The following is a 20,397-nucleotide window of genomic DNA, read 5'->3' on the forward strand; positions in this document are numbered from 1 at the left end:
CATCTCAATTTGAAGTTGCATCTAAAAATGTCAGGATTTTTTCCCCTTTCTCTACCTATACTGTTTCCTTCTCTCCTTGCCTTTTCTTCAGCAAATGTCAGGTTTCTCCAGATAAGGCCATCTTTCACAACACTGCTCTGAGCCTGTGACCAATGAAGCAGTCAAGAGCATTGACCTAAACAGTTCCACATTAACTCAAGTTTGTGAGGTCACAAAATTTCTGATACAATTGTGAGCTGAGCTATTGTTTCTTCAGCAGTAGTATTGCAGTAAAAGTGTGGGGAAAAAAATTTGAAGTGATGGATTTTTATCCTCTTTTCTTGTTGTTCTCCTCTTACCTGCATTTTTCCTCATAAAAGAGACAGGCTTGACTCTAGTAATAGCTCCAGCCTTTTTCAAATAACTATGCATATTATCTGTCCCTCATCCAAGTATCCTCAGCAAGGAATAGTTATTACTATCTCAAAATCCATCAATGGGGTCTGTTGTTACAACCTATTATTGCTTCTTTCCCCGTATCTTTAGAATTAATTTAAAATATCTGCCATCATGTGCTAGCCTTGGGATTAAACTGGCCAAAAACCTGTATACTTGAAACTGCAAAAATGCTTAGCATCACAAGCAGGCTACCTGCAACTCCCTTCATCTGTAATTGTACCTGTGGTGGGTGTTTCTCCCTTCGAAAAAAGGTGTTTATCTAGTACAGAACTGTAGAAATTAATTTGCAACATCTACACATTTAAAACAGATAACCTAGTTGATTTTCCTAAACACACTATATTCTACAACCTTAAACTGCAAATGGATGCTCCATTTTCCCCTAATATCGAAAGTCATCTTACATAATTACTTTAGATGGCTCATTAGTCATTACACACGTACGCTTCCAAAAAAGTGCATGGAAATTAGTGTGTAAATGCCTTGAAAGGGAATGAACTGATTCTCAGATGTGGAACTAATAATAAAAGAGTATTAGCCACACTGCAGTTATTAACACTGCTCTAATTAGGATTTTAACAATCAGAGTTACTATCTAAATTTCAATACTCACATTAATTAGGAGAACATCAGAAGGTAAGCAGTACCATATGCTTTCAGTGAATAAGTAGTTTTTTGAAGTTGTCTTGCCTGCAGTATACTAGACAGAATGTTGAAAAGTAGCCTTTCCAAAGCAATTTGTATGCTATCAACTTTATGTAATATTTTAAGCCTTGCAATACGTAAAGAAGAATTTTCACAAGGACAATATTTAAGCAAAGCATGTTTCTGCTAAGGAATCCAACAGAATTTCTTAGTCTTCTTGAATTAACGGCATGGCAGAGTACTAGCGTGACTGGCCTTCTATCTGACCATACAGTCCTTAGAGAAAAAATGAAGCTACCTCTGCAAGCTGTGTATGATACTACAGCCTGTCTGGATCCCTCTGAAGGAAAGCCCTGCTTTGCAGTAGTGACTGGTTCCCTCAATTCGGATTCATCTGCAAACCATGTGAGTGCATGCACTGACCTCCACCAGCTATGGGATTACAGCTATGGGCATTCAAGAGGACAGTTCTGAGGTCAGATGCCAGCAGTACGCCATTTGCTACTGAACTTGGATAGACCAGGATGAAATGGCCACCATGCTTCACATATCCATCAATCCAGACCGTAGCACGCTACCTTGGATACAAAGGTATTGTGAGAAATACCTTGCTAAGTCAAGGTAAATGACATCCACAAATCAAATTATTTTACTGCAGAAATTAGACAGGTCATAAAATCATGCTTGAGCATTTGAAGACACCTATTCTCTTTCAAGTGCCCAGAATGTTGTTCCAAGATGACTCAACTGATGATTTTCCTTGGGACAGTAGTTAAGCTGATGTGGCCGTTTGACGCTGTGCCTTTAAGGAAGGGGCACACTGGCTAAATGTTTGTAAAATATTTTGGTATTCTAAACGAATTTCATTGGTAGGATTGTGGGAGGAGAGATTGGACCCAGGGGAGTTGGGAACTTTCTCTCAGTCTTCCTTCCTTCGCTGTCCCTTTCGGCTGGATCTGCTTCTGGGCTTCTTGCCAAGAGATAAGAACTAACTCCCTCCCTGTAACAGGCCTGTCCGCTTCTTCCCCTGTCCTGCTAACCATCCTCGTCTCTTCTTCTACCTCTTTGGGGGAGAAGGGAGGTAGGGGGTGAAGAGGGCACAGGGGGAAGCCCCCTCTGTGGGGGGGTCTGGTTTCTGGTTGAGTTCATTTGCTGTATATTCCTGTATATATTGTAAAATACCTGTATTTGTTGTGTTACATATAATCTGTTTCCTTGTAAAATATAATCTCACTTCTCCGACTGGGTTTAGCCGTGGTCTCTTTCTCAGTGGGGGAGGGAAAGCAGAGCCTTTCCTTTCAAACCACCACACACTACACTCTTTTTATTGGCGCCCCACGTTGGGCGCCAAAATGTAATGGGTTGGGGCAGACCCCCTCCCCACCACAGGCAGAAATAACAACTCAGACAAACGGATTGCAAAAGTGATGAAGGTTTAAATAGAAAGCGGTGAATGTTACAGAAAACCCAAAGTGCAGTGACAAAGAAAGATCCCATCCCCACCTGAGGGTGCATCCAAAACCCCCAGGGCTCCTTCTTCCCCCTCCCTCTGCTGGGCTAGTCTCAGCTGGCCAGGCCTGAGACTGCCCATCCCCCTGTGGCCTTGGGCCCAATCAGGCCCATGGCTGGGAGATCTCTCCCCCAGTTACCAAGTCTCGGAGAGGGAAGGAAAGAGGAAGTGCCAGACCCCACCGCAAAATTTATAGTGGTGCAAGGGATTATGGTAGAAATACCTAACTTCCTGAGTCCACCCACTGGGATGGACTTCTGGACACAGGAAACACCCCTGTAGCAGAGGGCACCCAGCCCAAACTACGACAGCTGAGTTACCTGCTGTTACCTTCAAACATCAGTGATTACAAACATTAAACCACCCTTTGACTGGGAGACAGCTTAATCTTATACAGGTGAATATGGCCTGTCCCGCTCTGAAACAGCTCTGCAACCCTGACTTTGTCATAATTTTTCAGCTGTGAGAACTCAAGCTATTTGTAATCTAGTGAAAGTGCTACTGTAACAAGATGTCTCTATTACCTGCTAGAATTACAGCAAATACTTTTGGTAGTCAATAAATGACAAAATTTTGGTGATTGCCAAGTATATGCTAACTATAGTCTGACTATACCGCAGTGTGACAAATACATAGACGTTTGAACTTACAGTATTTTGACAAAGTCACTTTGAATGGCTAAAAGCAAAATACACATCTGTCATCCGACACAACTGGGAAAGAACATTTCTCTTATTCTAATTACAAAAGCTTGTTTCATATAAAAGTCATATGAAGATCAACTGTCATTGCACAATATCAACATCCATCAAACAACAGCATCTTCCATCATCAAGTGTTTGTAATAGTGGAAACAGAGTCCCTGGAATACAATGCTTTAGCAGGATAAATGACTCCCATTTTGGAAATAAATGTCTCAGCTTCACCTCAATGTTTATTTCCTAAGAATGCCAAGGGGATGCTAATACATTCATCTAGCAGTGGGAGGATATTATCCCGTTACAACATTCTATTCTGGCATTCTCTCTTAAATCATCCAAAGCCTATTATTATCATCATCCTTCATCTAATTTCCAGAATCCTTACACCCACATCTTAAAGACATGCTTCCATGGATATGACACTGTGACTTCTAAATAGTACCTGGAAAGATTCTGAAATGCAGGGGGAGGAAGTTAGGTTTTCTGCATTGTCTGGAAAAAAACACACTGAAATGTAAAGCTTCATCGTGCAAGACAGCCACTACATACACTGGCATAAATATCTTCATCAGCAACACAGTGAGATTGAGTGTGCCCTCAGCAAGTTTGCAGATGACATCTGAGTGCTACACTTCATAAGACTGGAAGACAGAGACCAGGACAAGCTGAAAGTGGGCTGAGGAAAATCTCAAGTGCTTCAGTAAGGCAAAGTGCAAGGTCCTGCAACTAGGTTGGGGCAATCCTTGATATCAATCCAGGCTGGGGGATCATGAGATTGAGAACAGCCCTTCAAGAAAGAACTTGAGGGTGCTAGTGAGTGAGAAGCTGGATATGAGCCAGCAATGGGCACTTGCAGCCCTGACGGCCAATTGCATCCTGGGCTGCATCAAAACAAGTGTGGCCAGCAGGTTGAGAGAGGTGATTTTTGCCACTCTACTCTGCTTTAGTAAGACCTTGCCTGGAGTACTGTGTCCAGTTATGGAACAGCTCTCCCCCCACCCCTCCCTGCCCCAAGACAAGAGAGACCTGCTGGACTGGGTCCAGAAGAGGGTCACAAAGGTCATCATCAGGCTGGAGCACCTCTCTTATGAAGACAGCCTGAAGGAATTTGGGTTGTTCATTCTGGAGAAGAGAGAGATCCAGGAAGACCTTATAACCACATTTCAACATCTGAAGGGGGGCCTAAAGGAAGGCTGGAGAAGGACTGTTGAGAAGGGCATGCCATGACAGGATGAGGGGCAATGATTTGAAACTGGAGCAGCGTAGATTTAGGTTGGACATAAGGAGAAAGTTTTTTACAATAAGAGTGGTAAAATACTGGACCAGGTTGCCCAGGGATGTGGCTGTGGCCCCATCCCTGGAAATATTCAAGATCAGACTCAACGTGGCCCTGGGAAGCCTGATCTAGTTGGTGTCCCCGCTCACTGCAGGGGGTTGGGCAAGATGACTTTTGAGGGTCCCTTTCAGCCTGAAGCAATCTGTAAATAAATCCAAATAAGAGCCAACATCAAATTGTACAGTTTGGCATGTTTGCTTTCTGAAGGCTAATAATTGTGCCTACACTAAGTTCATGAACATTACCCCCTGCAGATATTTATTTTAGTCCTATGGAGTTATTTCAACTCAGAAACCAATCTGTGAACTCATAATGGTGCTCCCATCTGCAGAGATAAGAGCAGGAATTACAGTGTCTCATAGCAGCGAGCATTTGGCTGAATGCTTGCCTCTGATATAAAATACAACTGAAGACAGAACTTTGAAAGTATGCTCAGTGTGTACAATGACATCACCCATGTCATCTGAAAAAAAACCACAGACTACTGACCTTCCCTTTCATACCTGTCCCTTTCAGATTCTGATAAGCTGGCCTAAACATTCTTCTAACCCCATGTATTCAACCTGTCCCTAGGTTCAGGGTCAAATTGATAACACTGAAGGAAAAATAAAATTTTTATTCCATCAGATACTGTAAGAAAGTTTTGGTACTTCTCTTGTAAGGAAGGTTTTGAATTCTGTTACAGGGCTCATTATCAGATAGTGATAGAAAGTTAGAAGCGAATGGTTTTGATCACACCAAAGAGCAACATGTATCTGAGTAGGAAACAAAGCACGCGCTGCCTCTTTTATCACAAAGCCATATAAATTGATTTACTCACAAGGATCTTGCAAACAATAAATACAAATTACAATCATAACTAAGATACTAGTAAAATGAAAACATAATAGTTTACAACTATAAGGAGGCATCAAAATCTAATATTATCAGGATACAATAAATAACATTCATCTCCTAATGTTTTGAGCCTCAAAGCACTTCTGTTGATTTCTGCAATACAAACTCTACTTTCCATTTCTTTGTAATGGAATTGTAGAATAGGTGTCTTCTCTCTTTAGGCTTAGATAAAAACTACCCCTCAAACCCACTTTGAGCCTTTTTTCTGTGACTGGTCCTGCTTTATAGTTTAAGTTGCATTCCTTGAAAAATGGAAAGGGCCAATGGCATCCTGGCCTGTATTAGGAATAGTGTGGTCAGCAGGAGCAGGGAGGTCATTGTGCCCCTGTACTCTGCATTGGTTAGGTCACACCTTGAGTACTGTGTCCAGTTCTGGGCCCCTCAGTTTAAGAAGGACATCGAGACACTTGAACCAGCCAACAAGGCTGGTGAGAGGCCTTGAGCACAAGCCCTATGAGGAGAGGCTGAGGGAGCTGGGATTGTTTAGCCTGGAGAGGAGAAGGCTCAGGGGTGACCTCATTGCCCTCTACAACTACCTGAAAGGTGGTTGTAGACAGGAAGGGGTTGGTCTCTTCTCCCAGGCAACCAGCACCAGAACAAGGGGACACAGTCTCAAGCTGTGCCAGGGGAGGTTTAGACTTGAGGTGAGGAAAAAGTTCTTCACTGAGCGAGTCATTCGTCATTGGAATGGGCTGCCCAGGGAGGTGGTGGAGTCGCCGTCCCTGGAGGTGTTCAAGGGGAGACTGGAAGTGGCACGTGGTGCCATGGTCTAGTTGTGAGGTCTGTTGGGACAGGTTGGACTTGATGATCCTTGGGGTCTCTTCCAACCTTGGTTATACTGTGATACGGTTGTTAAAGCATTCTGTGATAGAAGATCCCCAGTAACATTATCATCGTTAAGGTTTAATTAACATTCAGAGAATGTTTGTACATAACAGGAGTGTAAGCTTCAAGATGCTTTCAATCATTTAATTTCAAATAATTGCATAATTTTGGAATACAGTCAACCTGGAATTAATTTATAGTTAAAAATTATATTTCTCTAAGATGAGGGGACAAAGCCAGAAACAGGAAAAAACAACAAACTAAGAAAACAAGCTGCCATTGAAAACAGTATCAAGATTTCCAAATATTTTAGGCATACACATTCTATGGGACATGCATGTGGAAATATTTTCAGAATCCACCTTAAAGTTAGTCTGAAACTCGGAACCCTTCCTAGGGATACCAAATATACACACAGGAAAACATTTCTATTTCTCTTTCTGCATTTGGCAAGGAGATGGAAGTCCCCAAAAACCACACCTTAGAAAATACAAAGAAGTCACCCAAAGTTTTGATATTGTCAAGAAGGAAATAAATCTTCCTAAAACCCAAAAGATATGCTGGTGCATGAATTGCCAATATCAAACTTATTTTTCAAGTACTACAAGACAAGTGAGCTGTACAGAGCCATGTCTTTTGCTCCATAGACTGGAACAAGAAGCACCCATGACACTAGAAATAATTTTTGGCTGTTTGTTTGGTTGTTTTGTTTCAGCTCTAAGTTTTCTGTTGTTCTATTGATAAACAACACTTACAGTATTAATATTAATTTCAATGTTGTTTTCCAATACTGGGCATACAAGTAAGACTCCACTGGAAGGGATCATCATCATCATCATCAGTATATTTGCTGACGACACCAAGCTGGGGGCAGGAGTTGATCTGCTGGAGGGTAGAGAGGCTCTGCAGAGGGACCTCGACAGGCTGGACAGATGGGCAGAGTCCAAGGCATGAGATTGAACACATCCAAGTGCCGGGTTCTGCACATTGGCCACAACAACCCCATGCAGAGCTACAAGCTGGGGTCAGAGTGGCTGGAGAGCAGTCAGGCTGAGAGGGACCTGGGGGTGCTGGTTGACGGTAGACTGAACATGAGCCTGCAGTGTGCCCAGGCAGCTAAGAGGGCCAATGGCATCCTGGCCTGCATCAGGAACAGTGTGGCCAGCAGGAGCAGGGAGGTGACTCTGCCCCTGTACACTGCACTGGTTAGGCCGCACCTCGAGTACTGTGTCCAGTTCTGGGCCCCTCAGTTTAGGAAGGAGGTTGACTTGCTGGAACGAGTCCAGAGAAGAGCAACAAAGTTGGTGAGGGGTTTGGAACACAAGCCCTACGAGGAGAGGCTGAGGGAGCTGGGGCTGCTTAGACTGGAGAAGAGGAGACTCAGGGGTGACCTTACTACTCTCTACAACTACCTGAAAGGAGGTTGTAGACAGACGGATGTTGGTCTCTTCTCCCAGGCAAGCAGTACCAGAACAAGAGGACACAGTCTCAGGCTGTGCCAGGGGAGGTTCAGGCTGGATGTTAGGAAAAAGTTCTATACAGAGAGAGTGATTGCCCATTGGAATGGGCTGCCTGGGGAGGTGGTGGAGTCGCCATCACTGGAGGTTTTCAGGAGAAGACTTGATGGGGTGCTTGGTGCCGTGGGTTAGTTGTTTAGGTGGTGTTGGGTTGGTTGATGGGTTGGATGCGATGATCTTGAAGGTCTCTTCCAACCTGGTTTATTCTATGTATGTATCTAGGAGAGACCCTATTACAAATTGTGAAAAGCATCCCTATTGATATGTTTCCTTTGTAGGTGTCTCTCTATCCATAGGAATAAAATTAAGTTCTCTAGTCCTGCAAAACCTAACCACAATGTTTATTTTACCCCATACATTAACAGCACACACTTTACTAGTTATTTTGGCAACATACAGCCATGCATACTATCACTTCATGGCATAAATTGCAAGCAGTAATGCACATTTTAAAAAAAAAAAACCCACAGATTTTTTTTTTAAGCAATACAAAAATTCAGGCTTGTATACCTTTGTTTTTTTCAATGTTCATTCTGACCTGTAACTAAGTTTTAGAATTTCAAACAGTAAAACTAAGATGCAGGAGGACACAATACATAAATACTACTTGGGATAAAGGAAGCTTTAACCTTAGGCATCTTTCACACCATCGTAAACAAGTTAGACTATGTGGCAAATTATTTTTAAGAGATCATTGAGGACTATGTCAGCATCATGCTACATTTCCCTGAAATACAGCCACCTCTGGGACAAACACGAATATCTATTTAATAGCATATACTCTCTAGAGCAGTTAAAAGAAGCTTCTGAAATTGCAGTGCCATGGTAGACAAACCAAGCCTAATTGGCCTACCACCCACATCCTGGCAAAATTCAGCACTGATCAAGAGCAGTCTGCATTTGAAGATTGCATTTTATTTGTGCTCAGATTTGTGACAGATTCCTACAACAGCAAAAACTAACAAAGTAATGAGGTTCTGTGGAGCTTTCATCACAAAACTTGCACACACAAACATTTCTGAAACTAGAAAGGATTGAAACCCACTGGCAACATACCACTGGCCATATCTTCAGATCCAGTTATACCAGTGAAGGGATGATACAATTATCAGGGAATGTCTGGTTTTCTTTGTGAAACTTTGCCAGAGGACTTAAAATCTGTGTCTGTATCAGATACTTGAAACATGTACATACATATGCAGAGGTATGTGCAAAAACACTAAGGTTGGGAGTACTCCCTTTATGATCCAGCATACCATTTGTCATCTAAACTAAACCCAAACAAATATCCCAGAGGTGACAGAGGGAACTACATCCCCCTAACCCAACTCACTGCATACCACCACATTAAGAATTCATATGCAATTTTATTTGTAATTCAAGAAATGCAAATTGTTCCAAAGATGATTTGCAAATGTTTCCTCCTAATTTTAAAACACCTCACAGCAGCACTATGAATTATATGGGTAATTTTGTGCTATAGCTCAAGGAAAATAGACAATATGTTTGTATAATTCTGTTTAGATCAATAAGGTTTGAATAATAGCTAAGCCCATAAATACATAAAGAGCCTTCAGGGAATCTATTTTTACTATTAGGAACTGCTTTTGCACCTACTTCAGACATACAATAGACAAAGCATTATATTTCTGGATTCTTGTTAATTGCCTTGTTATATATTTACATTTGTAACAGCTCTCAAGTACAAAATTAAGCATTTGTTATCCATTCTTTGGAAAACCACCTAAGGTGTTTCTCCAAGATACATAATTTGCCCTTATGCATGCATTTTCTTTTTAACAAAGTGTTTTCTGAAGTACTATAGGAACTCCTTAACTTTCATGTGCAACTGTTGCTGTCTGTGAGATTAATAATAAAGCATTAAAATCAATAAGACTTAAAATTTATAGATAAATAATACCTCCTATACTGTCTGCTGATACAAACACTGTACTTTAAGTAGAAGTATATTAAAAGAGGTAGGTTACAAGCAAAATAATTAATCAGCTCACTCAATCAGTTGTTATAACTCTTCAGTTATTCTGTTAGACCTCTGTAAAACACTCTTATTATGCAAAACAAAATTAAACCTAAAAGCCCATTCTGCATTAACCTTCCTATTCTTCAAGGTGAGTATTTTCTTGAAGTAGTGTCAAAGGTTTAATTCACAGAACAGGATTCAGAGAAAGATATCCATGACATGAACAATAAATAAATAAAAAAAAAAAAGCATTAGCTGCCATATCTGTACTGCCCAAATCCTTCACTCCAGAGACTAGAATCATGACTACAGTTTATTGCACATTATCAAAACAAAATTGCCAGTAAGTACAGTTTTTTAAACTACATTTTGTTGCTTTTCTTCTTCCTCCCTTTTTCATGAAGATGGAGTTTTATTCTTCTCCAACTCAAATAACATATTTGCATGTACCAATCTAAACATCTGTTTTCCATTTGCTTCCATTTATCTTTAACTCATACATCAGTCACTTTTTCAGTACAGAATATTTGCTATAGATTTTGCTGCTTCTGAACATTTCCTCCCATTCTTCGCTCATCCAAATATTCTGTCCACCCTGACACCTAGCTAATCACAGAGAAGTACAGCATCTGTCATTTTTTTGGCTCTTATTCACATGATAAGTCAGATACTGTCCTGTTTGCATGTACTAAAATTTCTTAGAGGAAGTCTTTGTCTCTTAATTTTTAATATACAGCCCTCTGAGTAATGGTAAGGTTAAATCTTGCTAAATTTCTCTAACTGCTTACTAAGAAAATGCAAATACTGTTTTTCCTATTTTCCTTCACCAACCTTATTGCTGCAATGATTGGAGAAGAAAGCCTGATAGTTGTGTTTAAGCTCTCCTCCATGACATCTCACAAGCTCCAAAAGAGACAGGATTTTTCCAAGTAACAGCAGAGTGAAGCCAAGGTGACTTGTGCCAAGTTCATTCATGCTGACTAAAGTTTCTAAAACATGCTTCGTTGATTTTAACCAGGGGAGAAAAAAAATAAAAAAGAGGTTGCAGGTAAATCAAAGCATTACTTAGGGGAGCTTGTTTAGCCCCTGCCAGACTTCAGGGACATCGAGTTCCAAGTTGTAAAAGAATGGGTGTATCTGCACGAAGGGATGACTAGTTCTTGAGGATACAGCACCTCTCATGCAACAGACAGCAGAACCACAACATGCCCAGCTCCCCCATGTTCTCTCCTATTTTCTTAGAAGATGAAATTTCACTCCCCATCAGAAAGGCTGTCAGACCTAATTCTGTAAAATTTCTGAAGGATCCTGGGATGGCTCTAACTTCACTCAGACTACATCTTGAAAAAAATCAGTGAACTACTGTGGTAATGCCTGTCAGCAGACTCTAAAGGAATTACTGCACCAGATACACTCAGTTTACTGCATAAAATTTCTGTTCAACAAGGACTACAACATTCCTGTTGTTCCAAAAAAACCCTACAGCAGTTGTCAGATCATTTAGAGTATATGGCAGGGCATGTCTTTTATACGTATCCGCCATAATCCTCAACGCAAACAGCAGGCCATTGCATTTCAGCGAAAATGTCTCGGTAGAAACAAGATTGAAACAAATAGCCAAAAGAAACATCAAAGTGAAATGCAGAGTAGGAAAATCTTGCTTTTCTGAAGTTATCAGTTTTCATTAATGAAGTACAGTGTTGAGAAATACAAGACAAAATGTCATATAGAATCATGAAAACCAAGCTACAGGTCTGGGAAAGTAAGGTGGTCAGCTACAGCAACAAATGTTCCAGAGAGTAACAGAGAAAAGTCTAAGGCTGCAAATTTAAATATTATGTTTCTGTCTAATTCCTTCATTTAAATAGACAACAAATAGTGGTATTTACTCACACTTGTCACTGCAGGTAGCTGTAGATACTGAGAAAAACAACCAAAACATATTCAAGTGTTCTGATTGTAAAATGTATTTGCCTAAACCTTGGTTAAGTGTTGATCCCAGAAGCTTTGGCAGCTTGCTGTTTCACTCACAGGCATTTGCCAGCTTTGAACTTAGTTGGTGAAAGAAAAGATAACCAAGTCACAGCCTAACAATCTTTCTGATTAAGCTCTTTACAAAACAAACAACTGCAGCACCCCATGAAGCCAATGCATACATTCAGTATAAGCACAAAACATTATTACAGAACACTCCATGTCTCCTTCTCATTTAATGGAAGGTAATTACTTCAGCATTAATATCGTTAGCTATTATTTGTACCACAAGAGCAACAAAATGAAGGCCATATGAAACTACAAAGAGAATTTTGCTACGTAGGTGTACAAGCCAGTATTCCAGCATCCCCAACAGGCTTCTGGCTCCACATCCCAGTGTGGAAACTCCAGTCACTTAGTACCCTATATAGGTGAAACTGCTTCTGTTGTTTCCTAAATCCGTGTACTAAATGGGCTGCAAATTACATTAAAAATTTTATGACCATTTTAAACAGTTCTCCCTCCTCCTCCTCCAATTAAAGATGAAAGCATTTAAAATCCACCACAGAGCTCTTTTCCTTAAAGAATGTTCATCCATAACTTAGGGCTGGCACAATGTAGAAAAGCTTGCAGAAAGTGCAAAGTTATGACGCATTCTCCTTTGAAGCAATTCAAAGGTTTGGATATAGCACTTCATCCATTTTAATAACAGCTTTAGGAAACTAAAGCTAAAGTAAGTAAAAAACCAAATCAAAACCAAACCAAAACAAACCTATGAAACTTTTAAACTTTCTCATAACCTACGAAATGTCAGCATGATACAGCTGCACCTCCCCTTTCAGCAACCTAAATAAACATAACATTCAGGAATTTTTTTTCAAAGAAACTAAACCAAACTGACACAAATTAAATTCCCCTTACTTTTACCTTTTGATTTCTTTTGTACTTAACATATTATTACTGACTACCTTCTCATCCCACCCTTAAAACAGCCATGTAAAAATTAATTTCAATTAATGCTCCTGAAACGCAGTAACAGTTTTTCCTCACATGTTCATAAAACTGTTAAGATAATGCAGTAGGTCTGATTTTCTCCTGAATTTTACTAGAGAACCAATCTAGTACAACACTAAATTAAAAGACAGGTTCAGGGGAAAAAATGAGGATAAATACCCACCAGAGTTTTACCTTCACACAAAGCTAATACACCTCAGGGTCTTCAGCTGAAGGCTCCCCAGATAGAAGCACAAGCTGCATGGCAGCTGACCTGCTTCTTCCCCCAGCACAGTCTCCCCTGCATACTCACAGACTGGGCGAAGAGGAGTGTCTGCTGGCCGAAGTATTTAAGCATTAAACACTCAGCTCTAGGTCAGTGAAGAGTACACTTTGTCTCCTACCAGCAAATGGAGTCAGTGAGCTACTGGAGTGCTGTGGGGTAACCAGCACTCGCCCCACATGCAGAGTCCTGGGCGTGCTCCTACCCATTCCCTGATTCTCCTCCTCCATGAAAAAGCACACAAGTACTCACCTGTGCCCAACGTGCTGCCTGTGCCCCAGGCAGCACAGCTGGCTTCATCAGGAAGGAGTAGCTCTGGTACTGACTTCCACCTGGTGGTACTGAGTGCAAAACTTTCTTGAGGACAAACAAGGTTTGCAGCATGCTTATTTCCACTGAAAACAAGTATTAACACCAGAACATTTAATGGCAGTCCCTTTCAGAAGACAGGTAAGATCAAGCATCAAGAAAGCCTTACTTCACACTCAATTCAATTAGCATAAACACACTGTTGGCTTCATCTGCTACACACCTTACAGCAAAGCCACCAGCAGTGGCTCTTCAGATAACAAGACATAAACTTTGTCTTCATTTTCCAAATTAACAGGAACTAAGAATTCAGCACACACATTTTGCAACATCCAATCTCTTCACCAAAAGGATTGTAAGGCCCTGTAACATGCTGCCTGAGGAAGCAGTGGAGTCACCACCCCTGGAGGAATTTAAAAGCCATGTACCTGTGGTGCTGATGGACATGGTTCAGTGCTGACCTGGCAGTTCTGGGTTAATGGTCAGACTTGCTGATTTCAAAGGTCTTTTCCAACCAAAATGATTCTATGATTAGCTTGGGAAGAAAACTGGAACTGGAACACATAATAGGAACAGACCAGGCCCTCTGGAATCAAAGCTATTTTGCTATATGGAGGACAGTATGGTTTGTCTATGTTGAGGTCATAAAGAGTTTATGTATATAGCTACAAATACTTAACAGCTATGTGGAAGGACTACATTAATTTCTTACCCCACAATTATGCATGTGTCACATGTCTTTGGCTGACTCTGAAAACAGCTAAATATGCTCTACTGCTTCTAGAAGGTACATACACTGGGATCATGGTCTAGTGGTCATGGAGATGTTGGGTAGAAGGTTGGATTTGATGATGTTAGAGGTCTTTTCCAACCTTAATAATTCTCTAATTCTATGGTGGTTTATTTGTTTGCTTGTTTTTAAGAACTGCAATGAGCAACTGCAAAAATGTTTTATTCAGGCTTCTTAGAAAAGAAGCCTGCATATTCTACATATTCCTCATGTCTTCAATATTGTTAACTTCTTACCAGTCAGTGATTTTTGTTTTGACTCAGAGGGAAAACAACAGATGATCACAGCTGGAATGTATTTTATATCGTCACAGCACCATTTTGTTAAATGCATCTGAAACAGGTGTGCAGTTGAGCACTTTTAAGGGGTTTAGATGACTGGCTGGCCAAGGCAGTCTTATTGCTATATGAATAATCATAAATATGTAAACATAATCCTTAATATGTAAACATAATCCTTTTTTTTTTTTTTTCATTTATTCTTCCAGGATTCTTGCCCTTTTGCACACAGACTAAGTGCTATTTTGTTACTGCCAGTTTTGGCACTGAACACACTCTCCAGTGCTTCAACAAGAAATTCCTCACAATACTCAAGTGCTTGAATTTTTCAATACAGTTGCAACCAGGTCTGCAAGCAGACTGAAGGGATTCTCCAATAAATATGTAACCTCACCTGTAGGCAATAAAGGTGTACTTGTAGGAAAGAAGTTTTAGTATTCAAAACAGTACCAAAGGTTTGTTCACACAAGCACACCCCTTGTTATTGTGGTGGTCTAACCGCAACCAAGAGAAAACCTGAAAGGTGATACTTCATTAAATTGTTTATTCCCTATCTTAAAAATTACTCACCCTCACTATACAAATCTGTGGGTTTATACAGAGAGCAGTTTGAAACAGGTATAATGCCTGCCTTCCACCACAACTCTGCCTTTAATGAAGGTTCAAAGGTGGGTAAATCCCTACCTTTTCATTCATTGTGTCCAGTGGCTGCATGAATTTAGCTTGAATACAAACAGAAAAAAAGACCTCTATGACACACATGGTGTCCTTCAGATAGCAAGTAAACCAGTACAGAAAGGCAGCTGTTTTCAGTGAATTGCCTGTAGAGCAGACTGTTATGGCATGTATGGAGGAACACACCTCAGCCTCCGATGGAGCTTCACCTACTGCTAATTTGATGTTACAGGAATTACTTATCCCACACTCAGAAATGTTTTACTGAGGATAATCACCCCTTTTGGATGAACACTAAGACATCTGAAAACACTGGAATACATCTTATTTATGCATATTCCTTCCTTTCAATTCCTTATGAAAAGGCTACATAGCTCTCCCTTTTTTTGCCTTTGCAACTACCTTAAATTAGACCTGGAAGAGGTGCTAAGACTGAATAGCTGATAAGATTATGTTAGCAATCTCTTTAATGCAATTTATTACAGCAGTGATCAGAGATGTTAGGCTTTCAGAGTTTTAGGCAAGATGAAAAGCTTTCCTCCTAGAAATGCTAGTGAGTTAACTGTTTATATCCACCAAAAAACCCAAACAAACAAACAACAAAAACCCCACAACAAAGCAACTAAACCCAAAAGCTCCAGAACCTTCAACTCTCAGAGACTCTCTTAAAAGGAACACAAAAAACTGTAGGCACACCACTAACTCCCTGCTGCATGCTTGCAATTACAAGAGTGCTCAAGTAGAATTTGCATCTCGTTAAAAGCTTGACAATTTTTTCTTGACAATCATTATTTCAACATGTTCTAGAAGATTAGAATGTTCTAGTTTTCAGATGGAATAAACAACTGTGCCTACTTCCTCTATATTACTCTGGCTCTTGGCAGCATTTAGGGTACCTTTGTATCACAAGTCCGTGCTCTCCTTCACATAGAAAGCCTTGAGCTGTGATTCTCTGAGACACAATGCACTTTGGGGGATAAGCCAGAGGGTGGCTGTGGAAGTGTTTATGAACTGATGGGAAGTACCAGTCTAGGAAATCACCAGTATGATTTGTCAGAACTCAGTCTTGAACTGTTGATGTGCTGCTTTTGTAACTTTATCTCTGTCTTTCAGTTCAACAGTGAACTGAGAGAGATTTGTGTCCCTTAGTCTTGGAAATATGAGCTTACACAAAACCCTAGTGAAAGTGGAAAAGCTAATAGGAGAAAATATTTATTTTATTTTAACCCTTTCTCCAATTCATTTAGCAAGGAATAATGCTGTGTTGAACACATGCTCCCAGCTTTGCCCTTCTAGGTTCTACTTGTCTAAGTTTACATACTGGGATTGTGGTAGCTACATACTATAGCTCAAACTACCCAAATTCATTTAGGATTTTGCACAGCCCACAGTTTCCTTCTACAATTTGTCAAGGAAAGAAAACAGAGGTATCCTGGGGTACTATGTGAAACAAGATTCTGCTGTATCTAGCTACAGATTCCTGCCTTTCCCTTCACTTAGAACACAAAACAAACATTGTCATCATCTGAATTTGGTTTAAGCAACCAAACTCATACTTTTTAACTACAGAAAGAGATGGAGGGGGAAAAAAAAAATGCTTCAAATCTGTTTCCAACAGGGACAGCAGCGCTGCTACAAAGTCACCTTGAAAGGCCCAGCTAACCTTTTCTAGCATTAGCTGAATTTGGATTCACTCTTCTGACCTGATATAGGAACTTTTCTGTTTGATGCCTTTCCAACAAGGTATTGGTGGAAATATCATTATAAAGACACAGGCTGAACTTTTCAAAGCTATACAGGAACATGGACTGAATTTTTTAAAACCTGTTGCCCCTCAGGATCAAAATTCTTTCTGAAAGTCAATAGGAGTTGTAATGCATTTAGACACCTCTGGCTATCTTACTACTCATTCAAATTACAATGAGTGAAATTTCACTTAAACTCATAAGAGTTTGTGATTCTCCACCTACAGTGTGACTAAGATGGCTTTTCTTTTTTCTAGCATGAAGTTTCTCAGTTTTGTTGTGGCAAGTTTACAAACCATTCCATGAAACATAAACTAAGGTGGCACAAACACTAAAAACCTTCAGCACTCCTGTTCATATTGAGTAGGTTATTTTATGGTTTTAATTATTCATTAAATGTAATACATATTTCATATTATTATTTCTGTTAAGAAGTTTCAGTAAATGAGAGCAAAAATCTTTACTTTTCATTACACTAATAGTCATAGAATTGACAGGGTTGGAAGAAACCTCAAGGATCATCCAGTTCCAACCCCCCTGCCATGGGCAGGGAGACCTCACACTAGATCAGACTGCTCAGAGCCACATCCAGCCTGACCTTAAAAACCTCCAGGGATGGGGGTTCCACCACTTCCCTGGGCAACCTGTTCCAGCATCTCACCAACCTCATGGTGAATCATCCAATCTGAATCTACCCATTTCTAGTTTTGTTCCATTGCCCCTAGTCCTATCATTACCTGACACCCTAAAAAGTCCCTCCCCAGCTTTCTTGTAGACCTCCTTAAGAAACTGGAAGGCCACAATAAGGTCTCCCTGGAGCCTTCTCTTCTCCGGATTAAATAGTCCCAACTCTCTCAGTCTGTCCTCATAGGAAAAGTGCTCCAGCCTTCTGATCATCTTCATGGCCCTTCTCTGGACATACTGCAGCACCTCCAGATCCTTCCTGTAATAGGGGCTCCAGAACTGGATGCAGTACTCCAGGTGGGGTCTCACCAGAGCAGAGTAGAAGGGGAGAATCACCTCCCTTGACCTGCTGGCTATGCTTCTCTTGATGCAGCCCAGGATGTGATTGGCTTTCTGGGCTGCAAGTGCACGCTCATGGCTCATGTTAACCTTCTTACCCACAAGCATCCCCAAGTCTTCTTCTTCAGGGCTGCTCTCAAGCCAGTTGCTGTTCAGCCTATATCAGTGCCTAAGATTGCCCCAACCCAGATGCAGGATCTTGCACTTGGTCTTGTTGAACCTCATGATGTTGTCTTGGGCCCACCTCTCCAGCCTGTCAAGGTCCCTCTGGATGCCATCCCTTCCCTCCAGGGTGTCTACTGCACCACACAGCTTGTTGTCATCAAAAAACCTGCTGAGGGTACACTCAATGCCACTGTCCACGTCACCAACAAAGATGTTAAACAAGACTGGTCCCAGTACTGATCCCTGAGGAACTCCACTTGTCACTGGCCTCTACTTGGGCATGGACCCGTTGACAGCCATCCTTTGGGTGTGGCTGTCAAGCCAGTTCTTTATCCACTCAATGGTCCATCCACCAAACCCATACTGCACCAGCTTGGAGACCAGGATGTGGTGCGGGACAGTGTCGAAGGCTTTGCTCAGGTCCAGGTAAATGACATCAGTTGCTCAGCCTTCAACTATTAATGTTGTCACATGTTCATAGAAGGCCACCAGGTTTATCAGGCAGGATTTGCCCTTGGTGAAGCCTTGTACCCAATCAATCCTTTGTTTATTCTTCTGCCTCAGCAGTGCCTTCAGGAGGATCTGATCCATGATCTTACTGGCACAGAGGTGAGAATGACTGGCCTTCCATTATTCTGGGAGTGCAGTTGGAGCCCTTGCCAGTGAAGAATGAGTAAAGTCGTCATTGAGAACCTCAGCATTCTCCATATCACTTGTCACCATTTCATCTGTCTTCTTTCTGAGGGGGCCCACACCTTCCCTAGTCTTCTTTTTACCATTAATATACCTATAGAATTTTTACTGTTCCACTTGATCTCCCTGGCTAGATTTGATTCTAACTCAGCTTTAGCTTTTCTAACCAGGTCTCTTGCTGCTCGGGCAGCTTCTTTATATGCCCCCCATTCCAGATGACCTTTCTTCCACTCCTTGTAGAGTTTTGGTTCTCCGTTTTGGCACATAATTAATTCAAACACCACTGGAAGAAGATACAAATAGTAATCAAAACAGTAGCAGAAGTAATGTGGTACCTTTTTGGGCAGCAAACTGGTTTCTTCTCAAGGCCTTTACCATGACAAAAACAAATATAAAACTTCTACAGATACCTCTGTAGAGTACAGAATGAGGGCACAAAGGTCCTTGGAAATGAATCTCTTGAGGAGTTGTAAGAAAATGCTACAGGAAGCAGGAGATGGTGTTTGAACATGCTAGCCAAATGATGCACTTCAGATAGGCCTGGATACATAAACCTCTGGGGTTTTACCTGTTGCTTCTGCTTGGTAAGTACCCTTGCATCACTTATGTTTCACTTTGAACAGGCAGGGTTTTAAGGCAATTCACAGGTTTGTCACAGGCTTCAAGGAAGGCTGTGATGTTGTGATCTCCTGTGTTGTTACCTGGGAAACAGTGATGCAGCCTAGAAACCCTGACCTGTTCTTGCGGTTCTGCTTAGAAGAGAATAAAGTTAGCATAGCCAAACCTGAAGGAAATATATTTAAATCCTCTAAATACACTATTCTTAAAATATACTGCCATTTGTTAATAAGAGAGATACAGGAGCATATGGACATGTCCTGTAATCCAAGTATCTTTACCATACACTATATTAGAAGACTGTATGTATATATGTGAAAAGGTGGAGAGGAGAAGAACTAATCTTAGAAGTCTTTTTGACAATCTTTATCATTCCATTTCCCTGTCATTCTATTCAACCACATTGGGGTTTTTCTGGTTCTTTTCTGTACTTTGACCCATTTAATACAGTATATTTCTGGCATGCAGGACTTGATAGACAATAGCTAATATTACTGCCGTTTAAAGCTGGTTCACAAAAACTCCAGATTCACCACTGGTAGTGTTAGTGAAACTTGTGACTGCATAAAAACAAAAGGAAATTTAGATCCAATGTAAGTCTTAATTCATGGGCTACAGGGCCACCCCTCCTCCTCTTCTCCCTCACATGTCTCATCTAAAGAGCTTGTAACCACTCAGTGCAGTACTCCAATTGTGTGAATCATCTCACCATGTTTCTGTAATGGCAACTACATCATAGTTTTCCTGGGGAACCAAGGCTTCCAGCTCCTCTTGCTTGTTACCCATACTGCATGCATTGGTGTACGTGCACTTCAGCTGGGCTGCTGATTTCTCAACTAACTCTGATTTATGTCCCTCTCTCTCCTCTCCAGAGAGACTGCTTTCATCACCCACCCTCTTCAAAACTAGTTTAAAGCGCTCCCAATGAGCCTTACCAACTCTAGTGCTAGAGCCCTCTTGCCCTTTCTAGATAGATTCACCCCGTCTAGGTCCTGAACAAG

General features: G+C 41.0%; 1 protein-coding gene across 1 annotated transcript in view; it reads right to left on the reverse strand.

The window, feature by feature from the left end:
• The window catches only part of CLSTN2 (calsyntenin 2), a 395,403-nt gene that overhangs the window by 178,018 nt on the left and 196,988 nt on the right, over positions 1-20,397 (reverse strand). The gene's annotated exons all lie outside the window — the stretch shown is intronic.

Source organism: Dryobates pubescens, chromosome 13 (assembly GCF_014839835.1).
Source record: "Dryobates pubescens isolate bDryPub1 chromosome 13, bDryPub1.pri, whole genome shotgun sequence".
Classification (NCBI taxonomy): Eukaryota; Metazoa; Chordata; class Aves; order Piciformes; family Picidae; genus Dryobates; species Dryobates pubescens.